General features: G+C 40.4%; 1 protein-coding gene across 8 annotated transcripts in view; it reads left to right on the forward strand.

Moving 5' to 3' along the window:
- The first annotated feature begins 4398 nt into the window (after positions 1 to 4398).
- WDFY3 (WD repeat and FYVE domain containing 3) overlaps positions 4399 to 13433 on the forward strand; it is a 296015-nt gene continuing 286980 nt past the window's right edge. For 6 of the 8 annotated variants that reach the window (XM_055111312.2, XM_034958524.3, XM_034958529.3 and 3 more), the window contains exon 1: positions 4399 to 4536. The gene's annotated coding sequence lies outside the window, so the exon portion shown is untranslated. The remainder of the gene's footprint in view (positions 4537 to 13433) is intronic. The other 2 variants (XM_034958527.3, XM_034958525.3) reach the window with 2 other exon arrangements.

Here is a 13433-nt window from a genome sequence, read left to right on the forward strand (position 1 = left end):
TATTAAGAAAATCATGAAGAAGAGAAAATATATTTATTATTCATTAAGTAGAGAAGGATCATCATAAAGGTTTTCATCCTCATCATCTTCAGGTTGAATAAGCTGAGAAGGGGGAGGAAGAGAAAGAGTTGTTCTTGATGTGTCAGGGGGGTGGCCAAGGTGGCAGAAAATCTACATAGAAGTGGATTTGCATAGTTCAAACCTGTGTTGTTCAAGGGTGAAGTGTATTTATCTTGTAAAAACATTGTAAATATACTGGTTTTAAAAGTCTGAACTGTCCATAGAGAAACATAAAGGAACTGAAAATGAAGAGGACCTTTAACTTTAAGTAGAAATAGAATTTATTAATAATAAAAGTCTTCAATCCCCCATCTCTATTATAATGCTGATAATTATGATGAACAAGGGCAAAACATGATACTATTCTGTTTCCTCCTGTGAGCCTGTTACTCTTTAAAGTTTAAAGAAGCTTTATTACATATTACTTACTTAAGTATAAAGAGAAACAATACATCGAGCTACACACATGCCCCTTCCCAAAACAAAACAAACTCTCCAATACCTTTTGAATGTATTTATAAGAAAAACAACAGAAAAAATCTCTAATTAGAACTTTCTAAAAGCACTTCTCCCCAATTAGAGTGCAGTAATGACTATAAATGGCACTGTCTCAGGGACAGCTCATCAGTTAATTATAAGTAGTTCTATAAATTGAGGAGTGAAGAATGATACTAAATTTCAATCAGTGCAGATAAATATGGCTTGTCATTATTCAATTGATATTTTTGACAGTCCACCTAAAGAGGAAGATGCAGAACAGAAATATTGTCTTTTCTAAAGAATGGAGATTATGAGAACATTTACCTTAGACTATATTCTTGTCTGGAATATGGTTTTCATAGACACTCAATTCCCATGATCCCCAGAGACTTTCATTGGCTTGCCCAGTTTCTTTCCATCTGGTCCTTTCAAACCAGGAAAAACAATATGGTAATTCTATTGTTGCGTCTAGTAGCCTGGAAAAATGGAAATATATATTTAATATCATATGTAATATAGTGGCTCAGTAATTTTTAAATGTCAATTAACACTTCCATTCTTTTTGATTTTTGTGTCCCAGCATCATTTAGCACTCTATGTTCTGGAATAAATATCTCAAAATTCTATAAATTACATATGCTCATCTCTGGGATAATGCTACCTGACCAAGTTTAAATTATTTCCTGTATAGTCTTAAAAGCAAACATGTTAACAAAAAGTTAACATAAAGAAAATAATTGTTTAAATAGCAAACTGTTAATATGTATTATTTAACAATTTTCCAAAATTGCTGTTTTCTATTATTTTTTCTTCCTCTTACTTTTAGATATTTTTCATGAACCTTTTATCTCCATTTTCCTTCCTTTAAAATTATGTTTCACTCATTCATGTTCATAGAATTTTCAATCATGTTAAAAGCAAATATGGGTTGTTTGCTTATTGTCACAGATAGCCTCTTGGTTATTATTCTCCACAGTCACCTTATTCATGAATTGTAAGTTGGAGATCAGCCTCCCAGTGCAGAACTGTTTAGAAATAGCCCTTCATGCTTGCTCCTCTATTCCCAGAGGAGTTTGCTGCACATGCCTAGATCTCTTTCCATCTGGCCTCTGCACAAAGGGTTTATCCCACTTTAACACAATTCTTTGTTTTATAGAGGACCTTGACTTTATCTGAGAGTGAATACATATGAAACAATAATCATGTTGCAGGAAAACCTGATTTGATCATTTTTTTTTTCGTACTTGATTCCTACGATGACAGTGAAACTACACTTAGCCAGCAACAAAGACTAAAGGTAAGGCTGTAATGATGACAGAGCTGTAAAAAAGCAAATGTGAAGGGTCTGATTTTTCCATTATTACAGTACTTACGTTTATGTGGCTTCAGTAAAAAAGAAAAAAAAAACTTGGTACATTTATTTTTATGTCTATCACTGAAAAACCTTTGTGAGTTTGTAAGACATTAATATGAAAACGGCTGCATTTGCATACTGATAGATTTGTGAACTTTATTGCAATATATGTTTTAACAGAAAAATATAATTATAGTATTTTAAAATGTAACTCTTCCTCCCTCAGTGTAAATAAAATCACAATGACAAGAGTCCTGAAACCTCTAACTGAAAATCTTCCTTTAAAAATGCATGGTGGTCTTAATGTTTAAAAGAAGTCAGCCTATTTTCTCAGTGTATATTCATGTTATCTAACGTTCTTTTTTCTCCAATTATTATACATACAGTTTTATAAGTGAATATTTAAGAGTCAAGAATTTTGTGGTATTTTGCCTAGAAATAGACTGGAAGAACACAAAATCTAAATAAAGAATAAACACCAAAAGGCCAAAGGGAAAGAACAAAAAAAGTACATGCACATGCACACACACACACCCCCACATAGGTGCTTTGTTTTTAATAATTTATTTCAAAACGTATTGTACAATGCTGTCTCAAATACTTTATTTGGGTTTAAAAGAGTTGTAGATGTTAGTATAGGTTGTTGATTTCAAATGGAAAAATTATTGGCATTGAAAGATGGCAACTGAAATCTTGAACCTAACAGTTAATTAAGGTTACTTCGTGAGGATTAAATATTAGAATTCTGCTCCGCCCCCCACCAAAGGATACCGGTATTTTTACTAAAATATATTTTTAGGTTTGTTTTGGCATATTCTTTTCAAAGAGATTTGAAACTCTTAAATTGTTATAATTACAAAATCTTATATTTGAACTTTCAAAACATTACTCATTTTGAAGTCCAATCTAAAACTACATTTAAAAACATTTCTGCCCACATTTGATCTGTTTAAGGGACTAACCTTTGAACACACTAGTCTTATTTTGAAAGGGCAAGGTGTTTTTTTTTTTTTTAATAGCCAGTGCCCCACAGAAGAAAAACTGTGACCCCCCCCCCCCACAAAGTGCTCATATATATCACCTGTGTTTGTTAGCAATGTTACCTCCAACTTTGTTATCTTGGAGTAATTGACGAGTAAATCATTACAAATGGGTCCAACTCTAAAGGCAAAATCGTCAAAAAGAAGAAAACAGCAAATCCAACTTGCCTTATGTTTATTAGAGGAAATCCTGAAACTTCTGTAGATTGCAGTGTTAGGAAAAACAAGTTTGTGATTACAGCGATGTTATGACCACTTCCCCACTCTAACTCTGTTGTTTAAGGGAGTCCACTCCTAACTGCTGACTCAGTTGGTCTTTACTGCCAGAACTGAAGCGTGACCCAAATTGTCTACTAGGTTGAGTAGGAACAAACGGGCAAAATGATGATCACTTGGCAGTTCTAGGTTTACTAAAGGATACTTATTTGGTCTAAACACTGTTTGTGGGACTGCAAAGGTATAAATAATGCCCCTGCCAGGAAGGAAAAGGAAAATCTAAAATCTTAGGCAACCGACTCAAGGTCACTGACGGAAGGCACCATTTGAGACCGAGCTCCTCAACTCCAGTCCCATCACGGACGGGAGCCACACAGGAGAGCGTGCAGGAGTTTCGAAGCTGCGTAGTACAATAGCTGGCGTGGGCAGTTCTTTTATACTCTGGCTAGAGTAAAATTAACGCAGCTTTGCGTTTCTCCATCGCCTCTGACAGCATCCAGCTAAAGGGTGTAGGGTTAAGGAAAGCGGAACCCAGTTGTCCTTTCTCAGCTGAGTCCTTTCAGAAACTGGGACTGAGGAGGGTGAGCGCCGCGGAGAGGGGCAGGGGTGGGAGAGGAGAGAGGGGCGCGGGGCGGGGAAGAGGCGCGTCTGGAAGGCAGTGGGGAGAGGGACTGAGAGGAGTGGGGTTCAAGTCCAGCTGGGAGCATCCAGCGGCGCTGTCTGCAGACAGGGGCGAAGGCAGCCGCTGAGAGTGAGGCGAGAGCGGGAAGCCGAGGGAAGGGAAGGAAGTAAGGAAAGAGGAAGGAAAGGCAGGAGGGGGTAGAAGCTGAGCGGCTGCAATTTCTGCGGCCGGCTCAGTAGGAGGAGCAGGAGGGGAAAGAGGAGGATCCAGAGTCAGTCAGTCAGACAGCCAGCGGGAGGTGGAGAAAGCAGGAGGAGGAGGAGGATTAAAGATGGCCACCAACAGCTGCGGGAAACGGCAACAACCCCTCACTTTCCGGGATGGTCCCTGCGGGTCGGCCCGGCCTTGATGGAGAGAAGAAACCCGAGGAGCGCCGAGGCTGAGGCGGCGGCGGCGGGGACCCAGCGAGGACGAGGACGCGGCGGAGCAGGGACGGGGGCAGGAGAAGGGAAAGGCGGCGGCGTCGCTGCCCCTGCTGCCTAGCACCGCTGCCTGGCCCGGCGGACCGGTTCCCATACCTCGCGGCCGCAGAATCAAGCTCGGGCCCCGGCCCCCGGCCCGCGGCGCGGGGCTCCCGGGCCCCGCCGCGGACGTCGCGCCGGTCGCCCCTTCCCCGTAGCCCGTGCGCCCTCGGCGCGGAGCCCCGGCCCGCCGCGGTCCCGTCTCCTGGGCCTGGCCCGCCCGCGCCCTCCGCCGGCCCTCAGGTGAGTGCCCCCGCCATCCTCCCCGCCCCCCGCGCTCCCGGAGAGGCGGTGCTGCCTCGGCCCGGCGCGCCTGGCCGCTTTGTTCGTGCGGGGCGGAGGCGCTGCCCACTCGCGGCCCTGCGCCCGCTCCCCCTAGGGACAGGCCGCGGCCCAGCTGCTGTCCTCCCCAGGGTCCGCCTTGGCCGGGAGCCGCCGCCGCCGCCAGGGTGGGCGGCCTGGCCCTAGTCCTCCGCTGCCTCCTGGGGAGGGCGCCGTCGTGGACGGGTCGGGGTCGGGGTCACGGGCGGCGAGCGGAGCGGAGCGGAACCGGGATATTTCGGGGGATAGGGGAGGAGAGGGCTGGACGTTACCTGTGGGAAGCAGTGGGGGCGTAGGCGGCCCTGGCTCCCAGGGGTAGGGGATCGGGCCCTGGCCCCCCCGCTGCATCCTGCGGGGTCTCAGCTTCCGGAGCCACCCGCACCTGAGCGCAGCCGAGCGCGGCCTCCATCCCTCGGGCGCTGTCTCCAGGGCTTCGGGCCTCTCCCCCTACGCCCTACGGCGGAAGCCCTTCGATTATGGAAGGAGCCAGAGATGCTCCAGTTCTCTTGTACTGGGGATGTGGTGGCATCGCAAACATTCACAGTTACGGCGGGATTTAAGAAGCAGATGAGACCTTTCCAACCAAAGGCCATCTGGCTAGTGTTTGAGCCTCAGGTGCAGTTTTTCATTGATTTTTACCATTTAATTGTGAGATCTGCAATATCAGGTCTTCCTTTCACAGAAACAATGTGATACAACCAGATTGAAAGGATATTTACTGCATATGTGAACCCTTGCATGGACTTCCAGTACCTTAAAAATGGTTAAGTGTTTTCTGTGGGAAAATGGTGCTCATACATACGAAAAACTATTTTTGTTCAGTAATGGTTGCCAACTGGTTTACTATGTAGTTTGAACACCAAACAATTAAAAAGGAAAAACAAAACCCTATTCTTCGGGCTTTTTAAATAGTGGCATATTTCCAGGTTGGTATTTGGTAGCAGGTTGAGAACAACTGGTTTCGACTATCAGGCGACGTAACAAACATAACATAAAACAGAACTAAAAATGTGCTAATTTATAGAAAAACATGTTGTATTAGTGCATAAGTCTAGTAAAAAAATCCGACTTTAAAAAAATAAAACTTTATCATGAGACTCTTAAGTATAGGAATTAGGTTGGTATGTTTTTATGTTTAAAAATATATATTACATTAGAATTGAGAACTCTTCCTATGATATTTGAGCAATAGTAAAGTATATTAATACTTTGAACCATTCTATCTCAAGCTGCTAGAAAGAGGTTTCTACTGCTAGTTTCTTTCCATGAGTTAAAATGGATTCATTTGAAATATATGTATGCTTTTGGTGGGTCACAGTGGGTCATACCTGTCATCCCAGCACTTTGGGAGGCCAAGGCTGGGGGATCACTTGAGGCCAGGAGTTAGAGACCAGCCTGGGCAACAAAGAGAAAACAATTTTTGTAAAGAAAAAAAAAAGTTTCAAAAAATTTATATCACCTCCAAAAAGGAGGGATAAGTTAGAAAATATGATGTTCTACTCTTGCATAATCTGTTTTTGAAAAAGTAAATGACAGTATATTTCAATATTAGTTGGATTCTCTGCTTTGAAGAGATTCTTAAATTCCGCTGCTCAACTTTGCAATTTTAAAAGTTTACATCAGTTGTTCTTAATTAATTAATTAATTAATTTTTTTAGAGACAGGGTCTTGCCCTGTTGCCCAGGCTGGGGTGTAGTGGCACGATGACGGTTCACTGCAGCCTTGAACTTCTGGGCCCAAGTGATCCTTCTCCCACAGCCTCCCAAGAAGTTAGGACTACATGTGCATGCCACCATGCCTGTCTAATTTTTCTATTTTTTGTAGAGATGAGGGTCTCCCTGTGTTGCCCAGGCTGATCTTGAACTCCTGGCCTCAAGTGATCCTCCTGCCTTAGCCTCCCTAAGTGCTGGGATTACAGGTGTGAGCCACCATGCCCTGCTTCTTTCTTAATTTCATGCATATACTTCTGAGGGTCCTTGGCTTCCCAGAAATCATATGCAGAATATAGCATATATTTGCTTTTTTCCTAGATAAAGACTCTGTTGGGTGATCACATTCTCAAAAGGATATGGGTCTGTAAAAGATTATGAACTTCTAGATATAAAATTAAAGAATATTCCATATTTGGAAAGCTAAAATTTTTAAATTACATTTGATGATTTATGTCCTTCATTTCTGATTATGCCCAAGAAATGTTTGTGATTAAGAGTTTAGCACATAGACGTTGTTTCTAACACATTCTCATTTAAATAGGAAAATATTAATCCCATTTTACAGATGGGGAAATAGAACAAGTTGTTTTAAAGTCATACAAACACTGGTGGGCCAACATGTGAACCCAGACTGTCTGAAGTTAGAGCCAGCATTCATAACCAGGGTATACTAGACTTTGATCGGTAATACCATTTGATTGATGTTAAAATAAGTAATTGATGTTTTAGTTAGAATTGCAGAGTATATCTGAGATTATCATAGCATACAATATCATAAGATTTTAGAGCCCTGGACCCCCAGTATGAAGAGATCTTAATGATACTGACCTCTGTTAATGATGCTAGTCTGAAATCACACCCGAACTAGGGTCATTTCTATAGCATCTTTGGCAGGATCATCCACCTCTGATTTTAGTATTTCCTGTGATTACGAATTTCCCCTCTTCTTTTTTTTTTTCTTGACCTTTTTTTTTTTTCTTTTGAGATGGAGTCTTGCTGTGTTGCCCAGGCTGGAGTGCAGTGGCATCATCTGGGCTCACTGCAACTTCTGCCTCCCGGGTTTCGAGAGATTCTCGTGCCTCAGCCACCCAAGTAGCTGGGACTATAGACCCTCGCCACCACGCCTGGCTAATTTTTGTATTTTTAGTGGAGACGGGGTTTTACCCTGTTGGCCAAGCTAGTCTCGAACTCCTGAGCTCAAGTGGTCTGCCTGCCTCTGTCTCCCAAAATGCTGGGATTACAGGCGTGAGCCACCGTGCCAGGCCGTTTTTTTTTGTTTTGTTTTTTTGTTTGTTTGTTTTTACATTTTAAATCTATATTTCTATTTATGTCGAGTCAAAATCTGCCTTCCTGATATTTACACTGATAAATCCAGTTCCCCCTTGGTGTGTGTGGTGTATTTATCATCCATGAAATGATTAAGAAATAAATGGCGACCAGGCATGGTGGCTCACACCTGTAATCCCAGCACTTTGGGAGGCCGAGGCAGGTGAATCACCTGAGGTCAGGAATTCAAGACCAGCCTGGCCAATATGGTGAATCCCCGTGTCTACTAAAAATACAAAAATTAGCTTGGCATGGTGGTGTGCACCTGTAGTCCCAGATGCTCGGGAGGCTGAGGCAGGAGAATCGCTTGAACTGGGGAGGTGGAGGTTGCAGTGAGCTGAGATGGCGCCACCGCACTCCAACCTGGGTGACAGAGTGAGACTCCATCTCAAAAAAAAAAAAAAAAAAAAAAAAAGAAATGGCTCCTACTTTAATTTTTTAGAGTAATGTTTATTGAAGCATAATTTACATGTAGTGAAAGTAAAAGTTTAACAAATGTCTATAATTGGATAGTCTCCACCACAGTCAAGACATAGAAAAGGACGTTTCCGTTACTCTAAAAAGTTCACTCATGCCCTGTCATGAGTCAGTCCTCTACCTCTACACTCCCAGCCCCTGAAAACCGTTAATTTAATTGATGCTCTTAAAGTTTTATCTCGTCTGGCATATATGAATGGAATTATACATTATGTAGCCTTTTGTGTTCCCTTGCACTTAGCATAATGCTTGATATTTATTAAGTTGTTATATGTGTCAGTATTTTGTTCAGTGATGTGCTGGGAAATGTCTTAACAACATACTCTTCAGAAAAAAAAAAAAAGAATCTCTGATTTATAGCATTTGCTAATCATTGTAGTGTAAACACTGTCACTATGGCCTAAATTAAGCTACCAGCTCACAGAATTCCTGAAAATTTAACAATGGGCTCCCATGAGCTGGTACCAGCCAGCTCCAGCACAGTTCCTTTTTTTGTTGAGTAACATTGTTTTACACCAGGGTAACACAATTTGTTCATCCATTCATAAACTGATGGACATTTGAGTTGTTTCTAGTTTTGATCAAATATGAATAAAGCTGCTATAAACATTTGCATACAGGTCTATGTGAGGGACAAAAATGTTCAGTTTTCTTGAGTTAATACCTAGGAGTGGGATTTTTGAGTCCTAGGATAAGTGTATATTTATTAATATCAGTAACCTTTTTATTGAACTACTGAATTGTTTTCCTAAATGGTGATATCATTTTACATTCCTACAGCAATATCTGAGAGTTTCAGTTGCTTTACATCTTTATCAGCACTTGGTATTGTCAGTTATTAAAACTTTAGACATTTATTATATGTGTAGTGATCTTTAAATTTTTTCACTCTTATTTTCAGTAGTGTTTAGACTCAACATAGAAAGTTTATGATAGATATTTATAAAAAAATAATTTTCTTTAGCTTGGGCATCAGTTATGATCTCACTATGAAGGCTGCAGCCTTTAAAGGCTGTTTGTTGAGTTTTTACTGTGCACTCATCTTTCATGTTGTTAAAATTACTTTTTGTAAAGGAATAATCATTAGGGAATTATTCTAATGCTTAGCTGTTAGCAATTTAAAAAATGAACCATTTTAAACAGGTAGATAAAGCTTTGTTTAGAAAATTAGAATTAAAAAATTTATCATAAAGAATTTTTTTTTTTCAATTTTACTTGGACTTAAAGGGAAAAAATTCTTTGTGGCTCCCTGTATGCCAACAATTTGCTTTGATAGGATTTCACCAAGTTCTGTAAACTCATTGAATTGTTCTTTATTTTAAAATCTTGAGGACTGTCAAGTTAGTTACTACTCTTTCTGAAACCACAGTATCAAAATCTTTTTTTTTTTTTTTTTGAGACAGAGTTTTGCTTTTGTCACCCAGGCTGGAGTGCAGTGGCATGATCTCAGCTCACTGCAGCCTCCACCTCTCGGGTTCAAGCGATTCTCCTGCCTCAGCCACCCGAGTAGCTGGAATTACAGGCATCCGCCACCATGCCCGGCTAATTTTTGCATTTTTAGTAGAGACAGGGTTTCACCATGTTAGCCAGGCTGGTCTCGAATTCCTGACCTTGTGATCCGCCCGCCTCGGCCTCCCAGAAGTGCTGGGATTACTATGCCTGGCCAAAATCTGTCTTTGAAATTTCATGTAGTTTTGAAATTTCACGTAATCCTTTGTGTGGACAAAGGATTAAATTACACATACCTCATATCAACATTTAATTTTCAATAGTAAAATACTGGGTTGCCCCGTTGGAATAAGATATCATTCATTCAGAAGATGATATGAAATAAAACCCTTAGAAGAGTAACCTGCCAGTTGCAGTGGCTCATATCTGTAATCCCAGCACTTTGGGAGGCCAAGGTGGGTGGATTGCTTGAGCTCAGAAATTCGAGACCAGCCTGGGCAACATAGTGAGACCCCTTCTTTTTTTTAAAATAAGAAGAGTACCTTCTAAAATACAAAGTCATGTTAGACTGTAAATAAGAATAGCTATATTCACAGTTTGAGTACCCTGTAATAATGAAAGATGTTTGTTTAAACATCTCAACAGTTCTCACGGAAAATGGATAATTTGTTCGGTCATTGATTCATACATTTGTTCGTATACATACACGAATGTCTTGTGCATGTAGGATTCAAGGTCCTTATCATGATAGAGCTTACAGTTGAGTGGAAGAGACTGTTGAATAGGGTATCACATACGTGAGATGTGGATGCTGTAGGTAGGTACATATGGTGTGGAGGTGGGATGGGCATGGGACTCAGACTTCAAAGTTTGGAAGGACTTCCAGGAGGAAGCATTGTCTTCATTGAGAAATCTGGAGGTTGAGTAGTTAGGGGAAGTGGCTGTGTAGCATTAATAGAATGTGCAGTTATCCAGAGATGAGAGAAAATGCAAATAGCAAACATCAGGAATATTATTTTCAAATAACAGGCCTCTAAAGCCTCCATTTCTTGCCCCTACACAATCTCATTTGAAATTAGGAAGGTTAATGGGAAGTAAAACTAGGGTAAAAACCAAAAAAACAAACATTTACTATACTATTGAGGTATTTTTTGGTAGTTTGCTTATTTCTTACATTCATAGACTGACATAATTCGATCATATTATCTTTGAACTCATCCCCAGATCTTGTAAGAAGCGTTAGTATAGATAAGATTATAGCCTTCCTTTTTAACATTTAGGCTAATTCTCATCTAATACTGTAATGTTTATTCCTAGTTAAGTGTATTTGATTTTTATTGCTGCCATGAAGTTCATCAAGTTTTGTTTGTGTGACAAGTATTAATGACATCTGAACCACTGATTTTATGCTGGGATATGTCCAACTGCTAGTTTAGACATATCTGCTGAGATATTTACATAGGCATGTCAACCTCAGCATGGCCCAAATGTAACTCATAATCTTTCTTCCAAAATGTATTTTCTTCTCCTATCTCCTCAGCTTGAGTAAATGCTGTTAGCACCTGTTCTGTCACTAGATTGAGATTGGCAGTCATCATCCACTCCTCAGTCTTCCTCACGTCTCACATTTAATTAAGCATCAGGTCCAGTTGTTTTATCTTCTAAATGTTTATCATTTTCAACTTCCACCTGCCAGAAGACAATTTTGGGGCCTGTATTTCCCTGCTGAAGTATTAGAGAGGTCTTTTAAATATTCTACTTAACTGCAGTCTCACATCTTCTCATAGATTACCCTCACACTCTTTCCAAAATGAATTGTTTTTTCTTTGTTTTAATTTTTTAAAATGTGAAATTGTGGTCTTTCCAGTATACCTTTTTTTTTTCTGCTTAAAATTCTTGAATAGATCTTAAGTCATTATCAAAGAGGCGCTAAAACATGGGGTTGCAGTCTATAAAAAACTCTTTGTAACCTGGCTCCAGCTTCTCCAGTCACATCTCTGACAGCCATTCATTTGTTCATTTTTTTAAAAAAGACTTGAGTGTCTGCTGTCTGTTAGGCACAGTGCTGGGTGATAGAGCTATATCAGGGAGCTTAAATTCTAGTGGTGAGGGGGATAGATAACAAGTATTACTATTGTCAATTGTACTGTCAATAATTGTCAGTTATTATAATACGTAGTACATTATATACTGTATTATTATAACTGTCAGTGACATCATACAATCATTGGGGTGCTAAAGTATGGGTGGGATTGCCATTTATAGAGGTCTGAATCAGAAGGCCTCTCTGTAAAGGTCCATTTGAAGAGATTTGAGGCAGCCAAGGGAGTGAGAATTGTAGGACTGAGAGAAGAGCAAGTGCTGAGGCTCTGAAGCAGGGTGCTTGGCACATTCACAGAACAGTAAGGGGTTGGCTGGAAGGAGGTGAACCATGAGGTCAAGGTGATGGAGGTGTCATTAGTCTTGGGTAGGCCAGTGTTAGGACTTTGACTTCTGAGCTCAGTGTGTTTGAGCCTAGATTGCATCCTCTGCATGGCAGAGATGCATTCCTGTCTCCTACTTGAAGCTTTTGAAGTATGCCACGCTCTCCTGCCCCTGAGCCTTTCTTTCTACCTGGAATAATACTTAGGTTGTCCCTCCTGGATGTTCCCTTAGCACTCTTGGTTGTACTCCTATTATGAAACTTAATAGCTGGTTTATTTGTCTCTCCTCCCTAGGCTGAGGTCTTGGACGGGAGGAACTGGAATTTTTAAAAAAAAAACTTCGGATTTTTTATTTCATTGAATTAATGTTTGTTGAATTATAGAACTGCTTAAACATAGGATTAATCATTGAAAAGTGGGTAGGAGATGCCAACCACATTGCTTAGCAACTGCTAGTTCATGTGGACATGGAATCTGTTTTGCTGACCACTGTGCATTTAGTGCTGGTGCAATGAGCTGTACACAGTAGGTGCTCAGTAAATACTTGGTAAATGATTGAGTGTACATTCCTGTACCAGCCTCTGCCTTTTCCACTGCTTCCCTGAAACCCATGGGTTAAATGAACCCAAAATCCCTTAACGTTTCCTGACAGCCTTATCTTTCCACTAATCTTATGCGCAAGAAATGCCAAATACTTAGAGATGCATTCTTTCACCATAAATAAATGTAATAATAAAGAAATACAGTAGCAAAGAAATGTGGAAATAATTTATCTCCAAGTTAAATAAATAAAGTTCATTGCAGAATGTTTTGGCTCATTCACACTTCTGTTTTTCTTTCTTTGGTTGGAATTTTTTCAGGTTAATTTATTACTTGGCCCCCAAATCTTTAATAACTGTAACACTAATAGATCTAGAATATCAGTTCTATAAACTGTGAAACATGAGTCCTGCAGAATGTGAAAAGCCCAGCACCAGAAATAAGTTAATGATATTTCTTCATGTGTTTCATTTGGTTGAACAAGGAAGTACTAGTTGATTTATTTACTTGACTGCACTGGTGCAGGGCTTTGGGATTTTTGAGTCTAAAAGTATGAGGCCTTACCACGGACCTTTCAGGGATCCCTGAGACATCTAGGTATCATTAGGGTCATAAAACTGTGACCATTAACTCCAAATTCCCCAGTTCTTGTTGCAGGCTTTCATGTCCTGTCTGACCCCATTACCTTCACGTCTTTGAACCTTCAGAGAAGGGACATTGAGATATATTAAGTACTGTATCTGCAGAAGATCTAAGACTTGAGGCAAAACATTAAAGCAATGTCTGTTAGTGATATGAGTCACTTACCCCTCATTTTTGTTTAATCAAAAATTACTGTGTCCAATAGATTGTGTATAATAGATGATAAAATATTGGATTATTGATCTTCCAT

This window comes from Pan paniscus, chromosome 3 (genome assembly GCF_029289425.2).
Source record: "Pan paniscus chromosome 3, NHGRI_mPanPan1-v2.0_pri, whole genome shotgun sequence".
Classification (NCBI taxonomy): Eukaryota; Metazoa; Chordata; class Mammalia; order Primates; family Hominidae; genus Pan; species Pan paniscus.